Source organism: Mustela putorius, unplaced genomic scaffold (genome assembly GCF_011764305.1).
Source record: "Mustela putorius furo isolate JIRA1106 unplaced genomic scaffold, ASM1176430v1.1 tig00003853_pilon_pilon_pilon, whole genome shotgun sequence".
Taxonomy (NCBI): Eukaryota; Metazoa; Chordata; class Mammalia; order Carnivora; family Mustelidae; genus Mustela; species Mustela putorius.
This window is the reverse complement of record NW_025422005.1, coordinates 75,432,418-75,455,197: the sequence shown is the minus strand read 5'-3', so window position 1 is coordinate 75,455,197 and position 22,780 is coordinate 75,432,418. Positions and strand designations below refer to the sequence as shown.

General features: G+C 40.9%; 1 protein-coding gene and 1 long non-coding RNA gene across 4 annotated transcripts in view; one reads left to right on the top strand and one right to left on the bottom strand.

The window, feature by feature from the left end:
• The window catches only part of LRRC8B (leucine rich repeat containing 8 VRAC subunit B), a 66,572-nt gene that overhangs the window by 28,389 nt on the left and 15,403 nt on the right, over nucleotides 1-22,780 (bottom strand). The gene's annotated exons all lie outside the window — the stretch shown is intronic.
• On the top strand, nucleotides 13,431-20,734 carry LOC101671028. Of its 2 annotated transcripts, none has more exons than XR_199420.3 (3): nucleotides 13,431-14,252; nucleotides 15,306-15,553; nucleotides 18,391-20,734. It is a non-coding gene; the product is annotated as an uncharacterized LOC101671028 (long non-coding RNA). The 2 variants fall into 2 exon arrangements; XR_001179417.2 differs by having other exon boundaries at nucleotides 13,447-14,252; nucleotides 15,438-15,553.

The window sequence follows — 22,780 nt, the reverse complement described above, 5'->3', positions numbered from 1 at the left end:
TCAAAAACATTTTCTCTCCCCACTGGCACGACCCAAAGCACGTTCATTTTCACTTAAAAAGTCAATTCCAAGACAATCTGAAAAAAGTCTGTTCTGGAGATCTGGAGATGACAAAAAGAACACCCAAAATTCCCTTTCTCAAAGAACAACTCCCTTCAAAAGGTTTCCAGTGAAATGACATACAAAGGACTACTTCCAAGTGACTGTGGATTAAAGAACAATAGAGGACAATCAACCGTGATAGAAAAACAAGAGGCCCCATGCCTTCTGCTTTGAAAACTGAGAAGTCTGGATGCTCTCATTTCCTTCTGGTCAGTAGAGATAGGGGAGATTGACAAAACGAACTCCTTTGTAGTTAAGCAAAGAACTGCTCTAAAACTCTGGAATCTGAGAATGGTTCTCCATTGGCATGAATCTGTGTCTTAGTGATGGTTAAATAAAATCTTCCCCTTTAAGGCTTAGCAAGAAGTCAAGAATCTCTGCCTAGTAACTCGATCTCATTTTGTAAGTCAGATATGGCCAGAATCGTTGCAGTATCACACTTGCTCATCCTGCTCTCCAACAATTCCATAAGTTTAAGCCTTTAGTTTCTATACAATTAAAATATGATTTTAAAATCATATTTTTATTATTAAAATATTTTAATTGTATAATTTCAAACTAGAAATACCAGATGTACTTAAAAGAGGGACATTTCATTTCACCATCTGTCCCACCCTGCCATCACCTCCATGAGTTACCTCCATGATCCACCTTGACCTCCACAGCCTGAATTCCCTGTCCCTGCATCCATGTTCCTACTACATTAACAGTTCTCTCACACTGTGTTAGAGTATAGAATAAGCTATTGCCTCAAGTTCCTTGAGCATTGAGGCAGCATCTTATTTATCTACATGTCTGGGATCTATCCCAGTGTCTTTTCCCAGGCCTAGATTAAAAGTCTGATTGTGGGGGCCTGGGTGGCTCAGTGGGTTAAAGCCTCTGCTTTCGGCTCAGGTCGTGATCCCAGGGTCCTGGGATCGAGCCCTGCATTGGGTTCTCTGCTCAGCAGGGAGCCTGCTCCCCCCCCCCCCCCAACCTTCTCTCTCTGCCTGCTTGTACTCTGTCAAATAAATAAATCTTAAAAAAAAAAAAAAAGCGCCTGGCTATTAGGGCAGTTTCCACATACAGACATATCCATGGGGTGCTGAAGACATCTCTGGAAACTTAACTAGATGAAATAAAAATAGTATCCACCAGGACTTTTCTCAGGGTCTGTATAAAGTAAGCTTGGAAGGAAAAAGAAGGGGTCTGTTATTTTTCTTCTGGTCTGTTGAGAACCTAGGAGCTGGCAGGAGGGAGATTTGAGGGATTCTTTGGCTACCCCCTTCCCTCTCACCTGGAGCTTGGCTTTTCTTCTTAAATATGTTGTGAAAAATGTTCAAAGGACAACAGTCTGAAGTGGCATCAAATCATCAGCCTGCCCAGGGTAACAAATTATTAGCTTATCTCTTGGACCCCTATATCTCAATCCTGGCCCCTATCCCTACCATGAATATTTGGTAAATAATTACTGAGTGAACCAATAATACCAGGTCAAGTTTCACCAACCAGTTAGGAACCAAGAGTACAGAGGAAGAAGGCCTGACTCTGAATGATCTATAACACAATTGGTGGGCACACACAATGGGTCTAGGAAGGTGGGAAAGCAGAACAGAGAGGACAGAACCTCAGGCATTTCCATCACTCCATGATCAGTGCAGAGATTCAGAAGCAGAGGCGAAGCTTTCACCCTTTGGAAGGAGAAAAATTCATACTTTTCAGCAAAGCCACCAAACATGACATTGCAGAGATCTGAGTGGAGAACTGCTGTCAAATTTAGCATAACTGGCTGCATTCTCATGGCAGTGAGTCATTTTGAATCAGTGATGGATCACTGGATAAATGCCACAGCATTCCTAAATGACCTTAATATCTTATCGAATTATGATTTCACAATTCTTTTGTACAAGCTAAAAGTACAATGCAGTAGTACAATGTGAGCCCTCTCTCTCTCCACCTTCCCTCAAGACCATGGGCTTGGGGAAGGAAAGGACATTTCTTGTCTCCTCAGGGTCTGTAAGTATTGTAATTCCACAATTCCTGTGAGCTATAATTAAGCTGAAAATATTACATGTCTCTGGATGTTCTCAGTCTCCTAAAATCAATAACTTCTGATAGCGATCATTATAAAGAATGCTATATCCAGTAGAACATTTTCTTAACCCAGTGTCAAATATCAAATTGCCCAATGTTTAGGTTGAGTTAACTTCTGACCCTAAAATATAAAGGTTTAATGTTCGCCAAGTATTAAATGACCATTAAACACAAAAGATGTTTAAAATGAATGCTGCTGGGGTGCCTGGGTGGCTCAGCCGTTAAGCGTCTGCCTTCAGCTCAGGTCATGATCCCAGGGTCCTGGGATCCAGCCCTGCATCAAGCTCCCTGCTCCTCGGGAAGACTGCTTCTCCCTCCCCCACTTGCCCTGCTTGTATTCCTGCTTTTGCTGTCCCTCTCCGTCAAATAAATAAAATCTTTAAAAAAATAAAATGAACGCTGCTACCCATTCTACCCACCAAATAAGTAGTTGTTCCATGCTTCTTTAGCATTTAGAGAATGCTGATGGTTCTGTTACACTGTCATTAATCTGCATCACAAAGAGATGGTTAGATGCCTTCCTGCCTTCTCGATTAGAGCTTTTAGAAGAATATAGTGTACTGGACAGGACCTAACATACAAGGCATCCTTAGTAATAACTATGTGCAGAATTTAAAAGGTAGAAGGAGATGGGAAAGGGAAGGCTAACATTTACTGTGTATTTAGCGAGGTATTATGGTCTCAGCATTAAAGGTGAGAACATTGAGGACTGGAAAACTTAAGAAACTTGCTCAAGCTCACAAAGTGAACCCCAAATTCACACCAACCCATTCTACGAGCCATCTGCCACACCGCCTCTCCAGTGCACTATATAAAAAGGAGTTTTATATAGAACGTGCATCTCTCTTTTAAAAAAACCTACAATCTATCTTTTAGGGGAACTAAAAGACACAATCTGAAAATCAGCTTAATATAGTTTTCCCAGCTTGTTACTCAGTATTCCATCTTGTGAAACAGAATCAACAAATGCTCCTTCCATCCTGCCTGCCTCTATTATATAATTAAGATTGACATGCTAGATGGCCAGAGCAAGGGAGCATCCTACAGGCACAGCCTTTTACAGAAACATGCCTCCAGCAATATAATAACAAGAGGAATAACTGAGGCTTAATCTGTGTCTAAATAATATTTTACAAGGCTTTTCTTCTTGGCTTTCCTATTAAAATGTGGTCAAAACAAATTAATATCAGAGCCCCTACAAATGACATTCTTTCTGAAAGACTTACTAAAGAAGTATCACATGTGTTCAGTATATTAGTTACTTTTAATATGTTGGTTATGTTGTTAGGCCTAGTTCTTACTAGAAAACTTGTATGACTGTTAGAGAAGCCTGGAAGGGAGCACAGCAGAATGGCTAGATCCGATTGAACTCTAACTTTGTCATTTACCACCTGCCTAATGGTAGATAAGCTAAGTATCCATTTTTTTTTTCATCTGTAAAACAGGGACCATACAGTTATTTTAAGAATTTAAAAGGGTGGAGGTACCTGGGTGGCCCAGTGAGTTAAGCATCTGCCTTCTGCTCAGGTCATGACCCTAGGGTCCTGGGATATAGCCCCACATCGGGCTCCTTGCTCAGTGGGGAGCCTGCTTCTGTCCCTCTTCCCTGCTCTTGCTCTCTCTCTCTTAAATAAATAAAATCAATCTTAAAAAAAAAGAGAGAGAGAGAATTAAATGAAGTAACCATAAATCAAATGCTTAGCACAAAAGCAGGTACAAAGTAAACACTCAAAAATGGTAATTTATTAACAGAGTAACAGCTTTATCTAAAATTAATCCTTTAAGGGTTGGCTTTAAAGTATTAGCTTGTAAAGAAAAAACAGATAAGACGTCAGGGGGTTCTGTTCTCCTAATGTTGTGTTCTCCTAAATGAGTGATTTCCATGCCAGATTTTGCAATATATCACAGGACTCCAGTTATTAGAAAGTGTTGTGAAATATATAAATGTAACTTACCTCAATCATTTAATATATGGCCCAGAAGGAAGACAAAGTGCTGTGAGGCCAAAACAATACAAGATGATGCAAAAATAAGTTACCCCTCCTTCTCATGCAGTGCATGTCTTCTCAGTCAAGATTCACACTGTAGGCAAGCCTGGTATCACCAATGTCACCCAAGCAAAGGCCATGTTTTACAATCCACAGTTGCACATCAGCGTTGCATGAACTTGATGTCACAGAACTGTACACTTAAAAATGGTTAAGATGCTACATTTTATGTTATGCGTATTTTATCACAAAAACCCTATAATCATATAAAATAAAAGCTGTTCTGACTGCTTTAAAATGAACATAAATGGATTACACAGATTTAATGTCCAGTGGGCCCCAATGTACAGGAAGGCATACTGACACATAAAAAGTATGTTTACTGTGTCAAATTTACTTTACCCATAATTCCTAGATTATAATAAATACTATTTAATTATCAGTTTTGTTTGTTACCTTGAATTAGAAGGATTTGGCTGTGTGAGAGAAAATGATCCTACTAATTTGCCTAGAAAAGGCACAGATCTTCTTCTCTACTACAGAAATAGCCATATATGAACCTAACACATTCAAAAATCTTCTTGAGACTATCTAGGTAAGCACACACAGGAGGCCTTTCTTTTTTCTCCCAAATAACCATTGAGGCACCCACATGTTTACAAAAATCACCAATAACTTGAAAAGTATTTGAGCCTCTTATTAATCTTTTATTAAGATGCCAATCTAGGGGCACCTGGGTGGCTCAGTGGGTTAAAGTCTCTGCCTCAGCTGAGGTCATGATTCCAGAGTCCTGGGATCAACCCCAAATCCGGCTCTCTGCTCAGCAGGGAGCCTGCTTCCCCTCCTCTCTCTCTGCCTACTTGTGATCTCTGTCGAATAAATAAATGAAATCTTTAAAAAAAAAAAAAGAGGCCAATCTAGCAGAAGGCATCAAGGATAGCCTAATGTGAAGAAGGGCTGGGGAGAGGGGTTAGATGGCAGGTGGGGTGGGTGGAGGGAGAGATGGCGTGTGTTTTGGGAAGCAATTAAAGAAGAGCAATCATAACACTTTCCCTTGGGGATAGCAGACATTCTTACTGGGCACATAACACCCATCAGTCAATCAATCAATCAATCAATCAATCAGTTCCTGAGGCTCTCATAATTATGAACTCATTTTTGTAGGACTGCCTTGTTACTTCCTTGGGCTCTGGATATGTGGAGTGGAAATGACCATCCAAGGCACAAGAGGGTAGCAGTAATGACCCATATCAAATGAGAGCCAATTTAATAAGAGAAATCCTTGCTCTGCCTCTCCAGAGGGCTATACTGGATGAGGACGAGCGAATGCAGGAATGAGATTGGATGTTCAAATGAAGGAAAGTCACCATGACAGTGGCAGAGGGAAGAATCAAAACCACAAGGCAGCATGGCTTAACAGAAAGAACCCCTGACTAGGTGTCAGGAGACTCAATTTCTACTCCCTGCTTTCCAGTGATCTGACAGTATAACGTTGAATGAGTCACCTAGCCTCATTTGACCTGACTTTCCTTACTTGTCACATTGGAGGGAAAGCCAAATGATCGATAGACCCTCCACTTCCAACATCCCACTGTTCTCTGAGTTGATTAATTGCAGCTGGAGCTGGGGGACACTTAATCTGAAAAGACTCCTCTGGAGTGGCAAGAATTGAACAGGGATTTTTAAAAAAATGGTGACAGCACCAGGGAAAACATGAACTCAAAGACAAAGAGAGCAATGAATGGTCTATGATTGGCAACTAATAATCAATCTTGCTAAAAAGAGAGTAAAAGTGGGTCACAGCAAGAAAAGAAGGTCATTGGGTCAAGCATAGTAACAAGAGCACAGATTTTAATTGAAGGTAAAAAGGTAACTGGGAACCATGTAATGGGCCTAATACAGATCCATCCCTGGGGCACTGGGGTTCACCAGGATTCGGTCCTTGGCCAGTAGCTTCTCTGTTCATGCACAGGTGTTCCTCTAGTGAAATCCCCTACCCTAAAAGATCATCTACCACCTCTACGTAGGGGATCCCCAAAAAGACATGGTGAGCCCTGCTCTCTCACTCTGAGCCTCAAAATCGTCTCCTAAACAGCTTCCTGGCTATCCACTGATATGTGCGGAAGCACCTAACACTCAGCATGTCCCAAACTAAACCCACCACTTCTGCCCACACCCACACCAAATCAATCCACATTTCTTGGGTCCCTGAATGTTGATAGCAACATCAAGAGCTCCGGCCCCTGCCCCAAACCTTCTTTCCTTTTATTCTCTCAAATCTACCTGTTTTTGTCTGAAACTAGCCCCTTCTGCAGCCCTGCCACCACTGTCTTGGGTGGAGCCTGCTGAATCTTTGTGGAAGACAACAAAAATGTTTTCTTCTCTTGCCCTCCTTGGTCCCCTTTCCAAACTGCAGTCAGTCTAAAACATATCAAACCTTCCCGATTTGGTGTTTTTTTTTTTTTGTTGTTGTTGTTATAAAGTAAAAATAATATCACTGGGAGGGGTGGGGAGGTCTGGCAATGGAATGTGATGGGAACAAATGCTATCCAGCTTCTTCTGCCGTTTTATTGGTTCTTGCTACTTCCTTCCCAAGAATGTGAGGGCTTGACTCCAAAAGGCTGGGCTGACTGGGTCACATATTCTGTGATCATCACTCACTTGGGACTAGCCGGACTAGGAAGAAAGGATACTTCACCCTGTGGCTCACTGTGGGCACTCATCCAACCCAACAAGTCAGGTAGGCTCCCCCACCCCCCAACTCCAGCTCACACTGCCTGTGTCATGGGACTAGCGCTGTGAGAAGGGATTTTTAATGCCTTTAGCTCTGTTTCTACCTACATGTTACTGGTATCTATGCTCCCAGAGACTGGGCATTTTTACAGTTTTCTCCTCCTTGGGCAGCAGCAGTCATTGCTACGGCAGTCAGTTCTGGGATATAGAGTGATTGCTTGTTCTGCTGATGTGTTGCCCTCTAAATGTTCTGGAATTGCATTAGGTAAGTGTAAACCACCCAATTTTTTATTTATTTTTATATTTCTTATTCCCTTACTGCTGGGGCCCTGTTGCTCATCAAGAGAAACCTCACTTCTTCATTCAGTGCACAAGCAAGGCAGGGGCTTTTCTTCCATGGCTGCAGTGTGGGAAACATGTACTTGGAATCCCCGGCCTGCCTCCACCACCATCTGCATACCCTTAAGCAAATCAGCTTATCCAACCCAGGCCTGAGTCCTCACCTTTACAATGTGGACAATGTGTCTACAGGCCCCAAAGGTTGATGTTGGTGGTAAAATAAATATTGCAGAAGTACTCTGGAATCATTAAAATGGCATATAAATATAAGGGTGGTCTCTTATAAAGAAAGTCTTTTCTATTTTTTTATTTTTATTTTTATTTTTTGCTGGTAAAGTAATTTTAAAAGAGGATACTTTTGGCCTTGGAATATTCTTAAATCAAAACAATCCATGAAGTGAGCGTTATTTATACCACTTTGATTCCAAGGAAACAAAGCAGCAAGAGTCACAAGGTCACTGACACCTCCTAACATTTAAGTCTCACTAAAAAAGTCAAAAGGGATTTTTCCAAAAGGCCCAGGGGTCCAGGCAGATATATGTAGTCCAAACATACAACTGTGCAGTGAGAAGACAACAACGAATGTAAAAAATTCTTTTCCAAACCAACCTTGCAATAATGCACTAATAATGGACCATTTATATTCTGTCTGTTGAAGAAAGAAAAGAAGAAAAGATGACATAACACCCACAACCTCCGGCTCTCTGTGCCCACAAAGTGCAGCCATGTCTATCTGCCCAGCCCAGAGAAGGCCTTCTGGAGCATTCCGATCAGCTGACATTGCTTATCTCTTCCCTGGAAGAAGGTATGGGAAGAGTGAAGCATCCAGCAAGAGCATGAGCAGAGAAACAGGTCAGTTTTGAAAGAGCAAGCTCTTCTGGCATTTGTGTTTCTGGTAAAGTCCAAGTTCATCTTGGGGTTAAAGCAGTGCTTCACATTTGCAGCTCAGCCATGGCTCCTGGTCAGAATCACTGATTTCCATTTGCTCCTCTGCTGGAGCAGAAAAATATCTGGTTTACATTTAATGTAACCACGGTGAGATGTCTTTTTTCTGACACCATGTGGGTGCCCTCCCACGCAGTCCTGTTCTGATACTACCTAGAGTCAGCCTAAGACTCCAACAGGTTTAAGGGCTCAGTCCCACAAGACTGACCCCATCTCAGACACTGGTCCTAAGTCCCAGGACCCTGACAACCTGCTCTTCTGTTTGACTTGGTTAGCAATCCAAGGGTTCCCATAATCCCCTCCTTAAGTTTGATAATTCCCTTGAATGACTCAGAGAATTCAGGAAAACATAAATCAGCAGGTTTATTGTAAAGGACACAACTCAGAAACAGCCAAATAGAAGAGATGTCTAGGGCATGGTACTTGGTGGTAGTCTTGGTAGGAGAGGGGGAGGGAGGGTAGAATTCAGATTCCATGCCCGGTCTGAATATGTCAACCTCCAAAGCACCAATTGGGAAGTTCCCCAAACCCTATCATTGACAGCGTTTATAGTAGTTTCATTACATAGGCATGGTTGGTTAAGTCACTGGCCATTGGCAATGAAAAATCTCCAGCCCTGGAAAGTTCCAACCCTCTAATCCCATTGTTGGTTCCTCTGGTGACTAGTCCCCAACCTGAAGCCCTCCATGGGCCCATCCAGAGTCACCTCATTAGCAAATACTCAGGTATGGCTGAGGGGGGATCATTATGAGTAACCAAGGATGCCCTATCGGGAGATTTCAAGGGTTTTAACACTGTGCCGGGAACCAGGGGCAAAGACCAGATACAATATTGTACCACATACAGTGTGTAGTATAGCACTGCATAAGAACAGTAACACCTGAGGGCTAATTGTCATTCAAAATTGTTGCAATTTGAAAGAGTGCAAAGCAGTTCACTTAGAAGATCAAACTCACCTTCAAGGACCCACCAGGACAGTCATTTTAAGCCACAGATTTCCAGAGTTAATGACTTACAGACATTCTTCCTAAGGAAAGCCTTCCCTGACCATTCTGACCAAGCCCATCACAATGAACTCCTTCAGTCTTCTATCTCTCATGTTCACAGTTCTTATCCCACACCTTCATGCAGTTTAAAATTAAAAGTTTATTTCTCTCCCACTAAACTATAAGGTCTAGGAGGTCTGATCGTGTGTCATGCTGTTATCTACCCCCCCCATGTTTTTACAGTCAGAAGCTGCTATTAAACATTAAATGAATGAATGAGAGAATTAAAATTAGACCCATTGCCTGGAACAAAGATCACAGCAACTTCCTACAATCACCACATCATCGCGTCTTCAATTCTCCAAATACCACTTGACATGCAAAGGTCCCTGAGTCATTTAGCAGATTCAAGCCCTATCAGCAAAGAAGAAAGATTCAGCTCAACCATGCTATTAAGAATAATTTCAGGTCATTCAGGGCATATTGAAGTGACAGAGGAAGGTCAGGTTTCTACAACAACCTACAAAGAACGAATAGGAATCAGGGAGAATGCTTACACAGCAAAGGTGATGGACTGTTTCTGCACACTGGCTTGGCTTTGGGCTTCAGAACTCAACAGGGCCCTGTAGCTTCATCTGGTGTTAGCAAAGCAGGGAAATCATGTTCCCTCTGGGAACTTTAGAGTTTTGATGGCTTCTCGGGAGACAAAAGTCACATTCCCCATCTGGAAGTGTAACACATGACTTCTAAATCAGGGTAGGGCTTTGTCTGGCTCAGTGACAAATTCAGCTGCCTAAGAAGCACAGTCTCTGGGTTAGTGACCTAAGTTTCTCCTTTGTACCCAGCAAATGAATCTACGGTTATTTCTTAGCAACCAAACTTGAAAGGCAGAAAGATTGTGCCAAGAAAGCTAATGGTGTGTTTTTTTTTCCTCTGTCCTTTTTTCTTTCCCTTACCACACACAAGAAATAATATTTTTCCATTCATATTTGACAACACCATCTGTTTTTGTTGTGGAAAGACTTACCCGTTCAGGGAAGGCCACAACTTAGCTGCTGCTAGCTGAAGGGATGTAGAAATAAAGAGGACCCTATGGACCACCAACTGTAACACAGCCAGAGAGGGGACCCCAACAGAAAGCTGGGATAGGATACTTCATGCTTTAGTGAAATGAGGCATGAATACAAGAAAGCTCAAAAGGATTACAGTTGCGTTGTAGAGCAGTATACACCAAAGGCATAATAGTTACTGCACAGGAGTTATGAGTGGGCCAAGAAAGATGCCTAAGATTTATCGAGGTGGGAGGCAAAGGGACAAGAATTAAAAATAGGGCACAAAGTCTTTTATGTGGAGGTGTGGAGGTATGGAGGAACAAATCACGAAGGTAGAAGGATGCCAAGGTGAATTTTAGGAGTTAGTGAAGAGGCATATACTGATGGAGATAAGTAGATTAGGGGTAAATAGTAAAGAAAGTCTCCAATGTCAGGCTAAGAACTTTTCAAGACATAATTCAGGCCTTATTCGTGCATGATAGGCACCTGAGAAATAAATGACCGTTTTAGAGCCACTTTATGTCAGTTTAATATCACTTTTAGAATCAACAGCCAAATATTTTTATGAGAGCAGAAAGTAATTCAGATTTGATCATATAACCAGTAGGGAACACTTGATGGCATCTGAGCAGGGGAATGATGGAAAAAGGCATTTAAAGGCATATTAGTGTGAATTAGGGAAATTAACTTGAAAGCAGCAAGAAGGATTCATTGTGGAGGGTTTGACAACAAGAACAGGAAGCCTACTTCTATATTAGGGTATATATCTGATCACCCCATAAAATAAAACATAAATGGACTGCACTATACAGATCTTAAGTAGAAAAACAGTTATGCTTAAAACAACTAAACTTTCAGGGGCACCTGGGTGGTTCAATCAGTTGAGCATCGGACTCTTGATCTTGTTCAGGTCTTGATCTCAGGGTTAGGGGTTCAAGCCCCACGTCTGGCTCCATGCTGGGTGTAGAGCCAACCTAACAAAACATTTTAACTTTCTGATTAGTGGGTCGCATGACATACCTGGACAAAACAGATTTTGAAGGAGCAGACTTTTCCTGTTTTACTGGTGTTTTCAAAAGAGAAATGGATTTGATCAGTCGTTTTTTTTGTTTGTTTGTTTTGTTTTTTTGCTTCTTGTTTTTTTTTTGTTTTTGTTTTTGTTTTTAACATTAGATAATACCTGAATACTTTGGTGAAATCAGATACTTTGGGGTAAAAACATCACTTTTAGAATTAATAACCAAATGCTTCATGCAATGCTGTTATACACAAGAAGAATCATCTTAAAACACACACAAAATGGTGCCAGACAGACTAGGAGCCATGTGAAACACACCATAAGTAAGCCATCATCTTAAGAGTATACTGGGCCCTTCTGAAAGAGTCCTTAGGCATTATGTCACTCACCATGCAATCAAGTCTCTGCTTAAAATCAAGTTACAATTACTCTAATTATGGGCCAACATTTCATTTGTTTCACAACCACAGCCTAATCAAACAGTTCTGTAGATGACTTTACCACAAGGTAACTTAATTAACTTCTGTGCCAAAGGTTTCTTTGGTTTTTTGTTGTTGTTGTTGTTTTTTAAGTCTTCTTTGGGCAACTGATTGGCCAGTTCAGGCGTCAGAAATCTTACTATAAAAATGACTACATGAACTAAATCAAAATCAAACCCAAATGCTTTCATCCATGACAAAACCATATTCTTCTTTCACAAATGCTTCATTTAAATATTTCCCAGCAACAACAGGCTTGTGTGGACACAACAGGAAGTGAAACCAAGTATGATCACATTGTGAAAGCCAAGTAAAATGAAAGAATGCATTGGAATTAGCTGAGGCACTGTTAAAATTTGCTTGAAAGTCCCTTCCTGTGGAAACTTCAATTTAATTAAAGCAGCAATAAGAGGAATTTAAAAGCATAAGTCTTTGTTGTTCCGCAATTTCCCCGCTATTCTATGCAGATGTATTGTGCTGCAGCCAGGCTGGGTCATCTGATATGGGAGCAGCCACCCAGCCTGCCTGGTGAGCCAAGAACACAGTTTTACGCGAGCATTTTCCATGCCACTAAATCTACTCTGAAACAAAACAATCACAAATCCTTAATGATTTGGGGTGGGGAGCACAAGAGATACAGGGGCAGGAGAAGAAAGCAAGGTACCCCTGGCTTCTAAGGTATGGAGAAAATCCCATTCTCCTAATTGTGTTGCTGGGGCTCCTAGCATTCCCTTATCCTCCACAAATGAGGAATTCCCTGAAAAGAGAAACCGTATTCTACTGTCTGATTGTTTTTTAACTGAGTACTGAGACTTGGTGGCACAGGCACTGGAAGAGTTATGAGTACCTAATGGTTATTCTTATAGTCTAAGAAGAGTGTAATCCAATAAGAGTTACCAGCTGATAGCTTTCTTCGAAGCTGGACACTAAGCTGAATCAGAAACTCCACCACTCCACCAGCCTCTCTCTTGTTTCCAGGATATTATCAGTGGGAGAAGGGCCAGAAGATACTCGTGCAAAAATGAGCTCTTACGTGGTGATGGTTCTTCTTTATTCTTATTAATTTTAAGTATGATTTGAATAAGTTTAATCTTAAAATGCTGTATTTTTGGACACTTCTTAGCGATTTAAATAAATAGTTCCTGGAAGTACCTATGGCTTTATCAAGTGATCAGGGACTCCCATCATTGCACAAACACATTGCAAATGTGAGTGTCAGTGGCACCCTACAGATGAGGCAGACACACTCCTACTACTCATGCCAAGGAAATTGAAAAGAGAGGAGAAATGTAAGTAATTATAAGCAGGGATAGATAAATCCATTGGTATGTACACATGTGCACAGAAACATACTGTGTGTGCACATGGATGTGTGACAGTAGGAAAATTATATGGGTAGTGAATTCAACAAACATTTGAGAGCCTACTCTGTGTTAGAACTGTTACTCTTAGGAAATTGAGGCAGCCCTACTGCTTGGGTACAAAAAATTTGCAGAGACAGCCTAGGAGCTGAATCTTGAGCTTGTCCATGGACCCACAAAAGAAGTCAGAAAGAAGAGGCAGGCCAATTCCCTAGATGGGTTCTTTCTTTCCAGTCACCTTATTTTCTTCCTGTTTCTTTCTCTCTCCCTGTATCAAATACTATTCTTTCCTACCGTGCCTGAAACTTCACACTTTTATTCATTGGATTCTCTTGATGGGAAAATTTATTAAATGTTTGCCAAGGTGTGGGATGGATAAGAAAAGAAGGAATAATGGTAAATGAGAATTCATTTCATTTTTGTATTTCGTCTTACATTTACCCTTAAAATACGCTTAAAAGTTAGGAGGATGGGAAATATACACTAAGTGATTAGGCAACAGGAAAATACATTATCAATATCAAACAATATCAAAATATATTACAAACGGTATATAGTTGAAACAACAATGAGGCATCTGCATGATGCTTTCAAGTTTATGGAGCATGTTTTCCCCCATCAATAATTTAAATTGTTTGCTCGACTATATGATAAGGATACCAGTTCAGAGAGGAAAGAACAAGCTGCTTAAGCCACATTTTGTGAACCTGAGCTTGATCCAATAACTGACACCAACCATTGTGCTCTTGCTACCATCCAAAGCTGCCATGTATAAAGGTCAACAAAGTTATGGCTGAGGGACTACAGAAAGCAGCCTGGGTGATTGGATCTGAACCTGCAGGGATAGGCAGGAGCTGGATGAGAAAGAACTTAAGTTGTAGAAGAGCAAGAACAGAGAGGTCTGGAGTTAAGAGCAATAGACAGCAAGCCCCACTGAGGAGAGAATATTCACAGTCAGAGGGAGATAACTTCACAAATAAGCGACTTAGTGAGGACCTTTAGGATGAAGGTTCCAGAATGAAGAGTATGGCTTGACTTGACTCACAGAAGAGAACCATGAGAGATTCTAAAACAGAATGCAAGCCATGTTTCAGGAAGACTAACCTGGGGATGGGGAGCACAGGAGGTACAGGGGCAGGAGAAGAAAGCGAGACAGAATGAAAGCAAAGGAACCAGGTAGGATCCTACTGCAGTAATTCAGTAACTAAGCAGCAAAGACTTAACAGGGGAGTGTCAGTGAAAATGACCAGGGATGAAGGAATTTATTAGTATTATGAGAGAAAACCTGACAAATACTGGCTGGTGGGAGAAATGGGGACAGGAAAGAGGAATCAAGCTGGGCTGATAAAAGGCTTTAATCATAAAGTGCTAGTTATTATTCCAATATTCACTAGAAGACCAATAAGCAAGCCCATGAATTTCACTTTCGTTCTAAATCAAGGATAATTTATTAACCTACTTAAGGCTTCAGACCTTTATAAGGGGTCTGGCATAGATGAGCTTTGACTGAATATTGGTCTCAAGAGTGAAGACAGTTGGAAAGCGGAGGAAGGTAAGACAAAAGGACATTTGGGGTCAGGTCATAAAGAGACATGGGCACCATGTCATGGAGTCAATGAGGGGTTTTATGCAAGGGGGTGACATGATCTGGTGAGTGTCAAATTTTAAGTTTAGAAATCTAGAATTTGCTGCTTTGGTGGGAGCATGGGGGATTCATTAGAAGGGGAAATATACAGTGTGGGTAGAGTACCAGATCAATAGTTGAAGAGGTAAAACAAGAAAGAAGGTTTGAACTAAGATGTGCCTAGATGGGAAGAGGAGAGGGGATAAAAGGAAGCACGTTTAAGCACCTTCAGGCAGGTACTAAACAGCTTATGGACATGGATTCTAGGGTTACTCAGGTATTACTCAGAAGGCCTTGGTGGCAGACTAGATGTTCAGGACTCCCAGGGCTCAAGGACAAGTGACCACCCTAGTCTTGGCCAAGGGTCAATTGTGAACATTTGTGGAGGAGACTGCTGAGTGTGGTTTTTAAAACCCTAAGTCTGTAGTACACTCTAGGGAGAAGAGGATACATAAATGAATTTGTTACACTGCACATTTTTGGCACTGACTCTGGCTAATACTGGGTTGAAAAGCTTGGTAACTTGGAAAAAAATATTTAAAATAAAAACTTAAGGTAGTCTGGTCCATCTCCTATAAAAAATTCACTTATACATTCCTTTCTAGATATTTCCATTTAAAGATGAGACTAAATTTCTAGGAAGGCAATCAACTGAACTAATATATAACACCTGTATTTTGTAATACACGCATGCACCCACCCTCTTTGCTTTGAATGGCTTCTACTTGTCTGTCCAGCTGGAGGTAAACAAGATTGGAAGTAATCAAAGACACCTGACAGTAATCAAAGCCTCCTTATTGTAAGGGCTCCATTGCCTTCCTGATCATGAACTGCCAACTCTCTCACAAAATATGTAAGTGTATATATTTCATTTTACTTCAGTGTTTAAAAAAAAAAAAAGCTGCTACCTCTCTCATGGTACTTTACCTTTCATTTGTGCTCTAAACTTACTGGTGGTAAAAACAGTGAGTATATTTAGTTTATCAACAGAGTTAATAGAAACACGAAGGAATTCCAGATGTGGTGTGGTTTATACCTTTGTAACTATCAATCTTTGCTAGCTTTGATAGAGTTGAAAAATGTATCCTTGGGGAAATCTAATTCTGGAGAATATGTCCTGTTTTGCTTTTCTCTAATTTATCTCTATTTAATGTACTATAGAATTATTTAGTCTACTGTCTAGATCCACCCACTAGGCAGTAAGCTCCGAGAACACAGGGCTTTTACCTGGAGGGTGCACTGAGGTATGTCAGCACTTAGCCAGATAGCAGGGGCTTGGTAAATTATCATGGAGTGAATCAATCATAGTCCCGCAATTCTTATACTTGAAGAATTTAACATGTGTTTTCCCTTAGCATTCATGTCTCAATCTGCAAGCTTCAACTTAATCTTGAACCATGATTTCTATTTATAGACCCTGAAGAAATTCTTTCAGGACTTATGCCGTGGTGGGACCCCAGAGGGTACTGCAGGTTGTGGATGCAAAGGAGTTAACATGGGGAAAATTGCAGCCAGGTCTAAAAATGTTTCAGGTACCCCAGGTGACCCCTCTGTCCAGCTCTGTCTTAGGAGGATGAGTCATGGTTTCTGTCCTACCCATGCTGCACTCACTTCTGGTTTCCTGATCTTGATTCCTGTTTCAGTATAGGCTTCCTTTTGGTATTCTGACCCGGATTACCTGAGTGTGACATTTGTTGTTTTCATTGCTTGACACTGTGATTCTACCCCTCCACCCCCCGCCGTGGTTAAACCTACAGAACAGTCTAGGTCTGTCTTTCCACATAGACCAGAGACTCACATAACTTAAAATAATGACACAGATATTCTAGACTAGTTTCTCTTCAAGGTTCTTACTGTCTTTCCCTATGCCCATTATAAAACATAGTAATTTCCTCACCAAGCCATTTGACAGGACAATCACAGTGACCACTTGTGTTCCCTCACTCATAGTAATTTTTTTTCTGGTCAACTGGATTGAGTTAGTATGAATTATTACACAATCAAAGACAAGAAGAAGTTAATAGCATAATCTAAGTTCTTATTAAGAATGAAGTGAGAGGGGCACCTGGGTGGCTCAGAGGGTTAGGCCTCTGCTTTCAACTCCGGTCATGATCTCAGGGTCCTGGGATTGAGCCCCGCATCGGGCTCCCTGCTCCACAGGGAGACTGCTTTCCCCTCTCTGTCTGCCTGCCTCTCTGCTTACTTGTGATCTCTGTTTCTCTGTCAAGTAAATAAATAAAATATTAAAAAAAAAAAGAATGAAGTGAAAAGGACTTTAAACTTAGGGGAAAAGAGATATATTCTATGTAAGCTATGTTACACATTTTCCATTTGATGTCTAGGTATGTGCAAGGAAATACACTGTGTGTATTCTTTGTGAAATGTGGTCAGTATGTAACTTATGCTACGCTTCTGAAGCCACTGGCTTGGGTCTAATTGAATTTATAGGCCAACAATTCTAAACACATCATGTGTATCAGCAAGGCAATGTTTAGAAAGGCTCTCGTCATCTGCACAGAAGACAATTCACTTGACAGCACTCCTTTCTTGAGCAATGACTCAAGCTAGCTAGACTGAAAATAAATCTGCAGGGTACACAGCTGTCATGTAATCTGAAGTAGCCCTCTGAGCAATAACTTGATTCATTTCCTCCTATTTGTACCACTGGTTCTGCAAACAGGATTGCAATCCAACAAATGCATTCCGCCCCCCATGAAAAGAGAGCTTTTCAGTGTCCTACAGAGGGTTCTCCTGGATTCCTCCGTCCTCATGGGTATGGCAAATAGCACATCATGATTTCTTGATTTTATTTCATGAGAAACAGCTATTTAAACTCAGTGATCTAAGTGAACCAGTTACAAATAGGGTTCTACAATTAGAGAATAATAATTTATCAAAGGAATGTTGCCATCAAAGTTCGAGGGACCGACGGGTACCAGACTATCGACTGGGTACAAGCAACTTATCTATTTTCATTGTAGCATTCCTTAATCGTTGTTTTTGACTTTTTATTATGGAGAATGTTAAACATACATACCTGTCAAGAGAAGGGTAGAAGGAGGCCAATGTGCCCCCCACTCTGATACAATAATCAAAACATCCACCCTCACTGGATTACTTGAAACAAATTCTAGAGATCATAGTTTATCCTATTTCCGAATGTTATCTCTAAAAGGTAGAGAGTCTTTAAAACATCCAACTGGAACACCATAATCATACCCAGTGTGCTGGTACGTATTCAACAATCCGTTCTCCACGGGGGAAGAAGAGGCCTGATTCACAGTCTTTGCCACTTCGAAAGGCATAACTATTCCCACCACAGCCCCTTTCAAGCTATTAACATGACAGCACTGAAGGGGGGATTGAGAAGAAGTGCGTAGACACTGTGAAATGGGACTTGTGCAATGCAGATACAGGAGACCTAAGTAATCTTAGGGGCGTGGATAATAGCACAATATAGTAAAATCATTAGGAAGTGATGAGTTTGAATGTCACGTTCATTTTAATATCTTATGTTTCTACAATTGTTTCATGGTTGTGTTTAACAGCTGGCTTACAAAAGTTCCTGAAAATACAGCAGTGGGCTCTTGTCTGCTTAGCATCCCACTGAATCATATCCAAATGATTAATAATTCCTTAATATTACCAACTCTCCAAATGGCTGACATGTCTTTCCTCTTTTCTTCTCAGCGGCAGAGAAACATTATAAACAGGAAGGAAGAAGGAACTTTGTTTCAGAAGCTACAGTAAAGCATCGGCCTTTCCAAATGGTTCAGAGCCACTGTGTACAGCTCCGTCTGCTGTTAAAAATCTGTTTTCAGGAGATTAGACACCACCACACACACGTACCTTCAATTACTAGAGAGTCATAATAATGGTTTTATTTCCTTTTAACTATCCATTATTAGGCCCACGAGAGAGGAGGGGAGAGTGAGAGAGAAAAAGGGTAGGAGAGGGACTTGACAGAAGGGAAAATAAGTCCTTTCCAGGTAGACAAGCTTCAAGTTAATGAAGTGTTCCTGTAGCAAGATTCTCAACAAGATGTGAGACATTCCTCTGTCCCTGGGGGGTCCCACCATGGAAACTTGGGTTTGTAAAAAGCCCCCTTTAAATGTGCCTTTCAGAACTGAATATACCAGATGCGATGGAGTGGGGCCGACCCAGATTTAAGTGGGCTGCGGCCATCCTTCCATCCCTGATGAGGATGGCAGGCTGTACTTCAACTCCACCTTGACCTCAGGCTAAGACTCAAGTCCAGTCAACGAAGTCTAGTGTCGATCAGTACTCACCCACATGCCACGGGGTAGAATCACAAATACCCTCTCCTACCAAATCTGATACCCAACTGCCTTCCCCACTATGCTTTTGAACAAACCCTTCATTCCAGGTAGGCCAGCCTACCCACTTTCTGTACAATTTTTGTATTTTGAACTTTTTATTAGGAACATAATTCTTAACACATACAAAGTATCAAAAATTGTTTAAGGAAGCCCCAATGTATCCTTCACTCAGCTTCAGCAATTATCAACTCCTATCACACCCATGCCCAGGATTATTTTGAGTCCTCGTGGATATATCATTTCATCCACAATTATTTCAGTATCGCAGCCATTCTTCCCTGCACACCTCTGCTTAGACAGTTCCTCTTCCCATCCCCATCTTTCCTAATTCTATGTCATCCTGCAAGGCTCAGCTCAGGTCTAAACTCCTACGTTGTTTTCACTGAACTTATCACTTAGTCATGTCACGTTGGGACATCTCTTTTGTTGCTATTTTTTGTGTTCCTTACCCCTTAAATTGTTCACTTACAACAATGTCCTTAGCCTGGAAAGCAGGAAACCTCTCTCAGCATACATATACAGCAATAACAGATGCTTAGAAGGGACAGAACTAAATAAGAGCATTAAATTTGGTGGCGCAGTTTTACACAGTATATTGACATAATTCCTTTTACGAGAAATGTCTCATAGCACAGACCAGGGTATGTTGACACAGTATGACAAGGCAAAAATAACACTGGGTGTGGAGTTAAAAGGCCTGAGTTCTTGTCCCCACCCTTCTGTTTTGTCCATTATTTGGGGTCTGAGGGACTTACAAGCCCACCCATAAAATAGGAATTAACTGCAGCCATCCTTCCTCTTTCCCTTACAGGTCTGTCAGAACTGAATGCAGTTAGACATGTAAAAGTAGGTTTGTAATTGATAGAGCATGTTGTTAATACACATTATTGGCAAATGAGGAATATTTGGTCATATGACTTGAAACCAAGGAAAATTACTGCTTTAGATCTGGAATGTAGGAGGGAACATTAAGTCCTTAACAGGGAAAATGGGAATGTGATAGATCAGGTGGGATCAGGTGGGATTCAGAATGAACAAAATTAACTCTGGGAGGAATAGAAAAGCATATCTTTCCTTCTGAGACTTGAAAAACCATGGCCTTGCAAGTAAAACAAATTGACGAAGCCCTAAAAAGAAATTGCAAAGGAAGCAAGATATGTTGTCAGCTATTTAAAAAGAATCCTGTTACATGAAATAATTAAATGGAAAGGCAAAATTCATCTGATTCCCTCCAAAAAAACTACAGAATTATCCAACAAAGTCGTTGTCATTCTAAGTTTATGCTCTTCTAGGACATTGTCAAAGCCTTTGGCCTCTCAATTTTGCAGTTTGCTTTGCCAAAAGGAATAATCGTTAATACTAAACTTCAAATATTTATCATATCACACCAAACACTGCTTAAATTACAGTGGAATGGAGGTCTCTCCTTCTCCCAGTAGAAAAGAGGATAGATGGCTTTTATCAAGGAAACACTGTTCTCTGTACCACACTATAAGCTGCACTAGTGTCCTGGGAGAGACGTTCAGCCTAGCTTTGCCATCCATTGCAATATTAAGTTTCCTTGCAAGAAAAGGAAAATTACTAGGGTTGGAGAAAAGGCTGACATTTTATAAAACTCTAAATAATCTTGGGGCACTTGGGTGGCTCAGTCAGTTAAGTGTCTTGCCTTCGGCTCAGGTCATGATCCTAGGGTCCTGGGATTGAGCCCAGAGTCATGGGCTCCCTGCTTAGTGGGGAGTTTGCTTCTCTCTCTCCCTCTCCTGTTACCCCTGCCTGCTTGTGCTCTCTCTCTCTCTGTCAAATAAATAAAATCTTAAGAAAAAAAAAAAAAAAAAAAAACAACCCCAAACCAAAACCCTGATGTAATTTTGGCCAAGGTAGAAAAAACAGTTTTTCAACTTTGGACATTAATGTAATTTAGCAATAGTCAGTGAAAACAACAGCTGCTAAACCTGGTAAATCCAAATAAGATTATTGGGTTAAAATCACAGAAATACGCAGAGGATATTTCAAAATTCCCAGCACACTGACAACAAAGCACCAAAGCAGAATCTCATTAGCAAAGGAAACATTTTGTTTAAAAGTAAGTTTTTTTATAAGATTTCACCATGTGTAACTTCTCTAAGGACTTCCCTGGAGAGAAAAAACAAGAATCCATCTCTCACATAGACCCACTTAAAATAAGGAAATTAATAAGTCATTGCTTCTGTTACCTTCATGAACAACAACCCCACAAAGGAATTCTAGGACTTCTAACAAATATAAAGAATTTTATAATGTCTCAACTTGCATGACTTTAGGTACTGTACCCACTATGGTCAATTTGCATGTAAGATTTTTCAAGGTTAAAAAAATCTACCTATCTCCAAATATCCATTCAAAATGTGAAACCATAGTTTTGGGGGGTTTGGTTTTCTTTTTTACTTGTCCATCTGCTGAATAATTCAAAATTGAATTCTGGGGAATGGGAAGATAGAAAACTTTCAGGCTAAACAATAATTCAAAGGCTTTTCTGACCTGGTGCTGGGGCAGGTCTAATTTCTCCTAATTTGTCTATAGTGTGCTTATTTGATCCATAATTATACAAGTCTAATTTGTCAGCATTAAGCAATTTGACTGTACTTTAAAAATGACCAGGAGAAAGCCCATTTAAGTCTAGTTAACTGAAATGACAAATTATAAATTATCCAAAGAATCAGGTAGAACTTGCCCTACAAGTCCCTCCTAGGTAAGTAAGACAAAAACAAGCCCAGTTTGGGAATACTTCGGCCCCAAGTAGCTGAGGTGAGGCTGAAGGAGTTGAATAGGTGCGGTTTATTATAAGAATCTCGGAAGCTGGTGCTCGTCCCAAGGTAACCTTATGTTAAATATTCTCCTCAACCCTTTACGTCAATTAACTGATTTAATGCGTCCAACAACTCCATGGGGTTATCTTTGCAGATGAAGCAATGGAAGCAGACTTGATTTACCTAAGCCTGCACAACTAGTAAACTCGTAACTAACACTGGCATGAACGGGAATAATCTTCCAAGAGATCTTTGAGAAGGATAAAAAGTAGCTTACCTAGTGGAACCAACAAAAGATGAAATATGCAGTTGTTCATGTCCTCGTTCATTCAGTAATAAGCATAGCAGAAGTCTGAGCAAAGTGACTGAGCAGAGTGAACTTGAATCCTGCCTACCATCTGCCTTAACTTTAGCCAAGCTACACAGTCTGTCAGAATGCCAGCTTCTTAATTGCAGAAATAGAAATAATTCTACCTGGCCTACTTTCTACCTTCACATTGATGATACCATCAAAAGCAATGGAAACTCCCACGGCATAGGAGGGATCAGAGAACAGTTGCCCACAAAGGAGTAAACTCCTCACAAAGACAGGCTCTGTTCTCCTCTGGCTACAGAACATACCCCATGTGCCCACAGTTTTCAGGGCTTCTGGAAGATGAGGAGCTGTCCTGTGTGGAGTGATTACCTGGTGTCAGCGGACCTCTCCTGTGCAGAGAGTCCTTATTCTTGCCACAGAACAGATATTACTTCCTCCAAGTCTCTTCTCATTTCTAGTCACAGGATATCCATGCTTAGAAGCTGTATTAATCCATTCGGGCTGCCATAACACACTACTACAGATTGGGGGGGGGGCTTCATCAAGAAACTAAGTTCTCACACTTCTGGAGGCTGAGAAGTCCAATGTTAAGATGCCAGGAAGATTCAGTGTCTGATTAGAACTTCTTGGTTCACAGA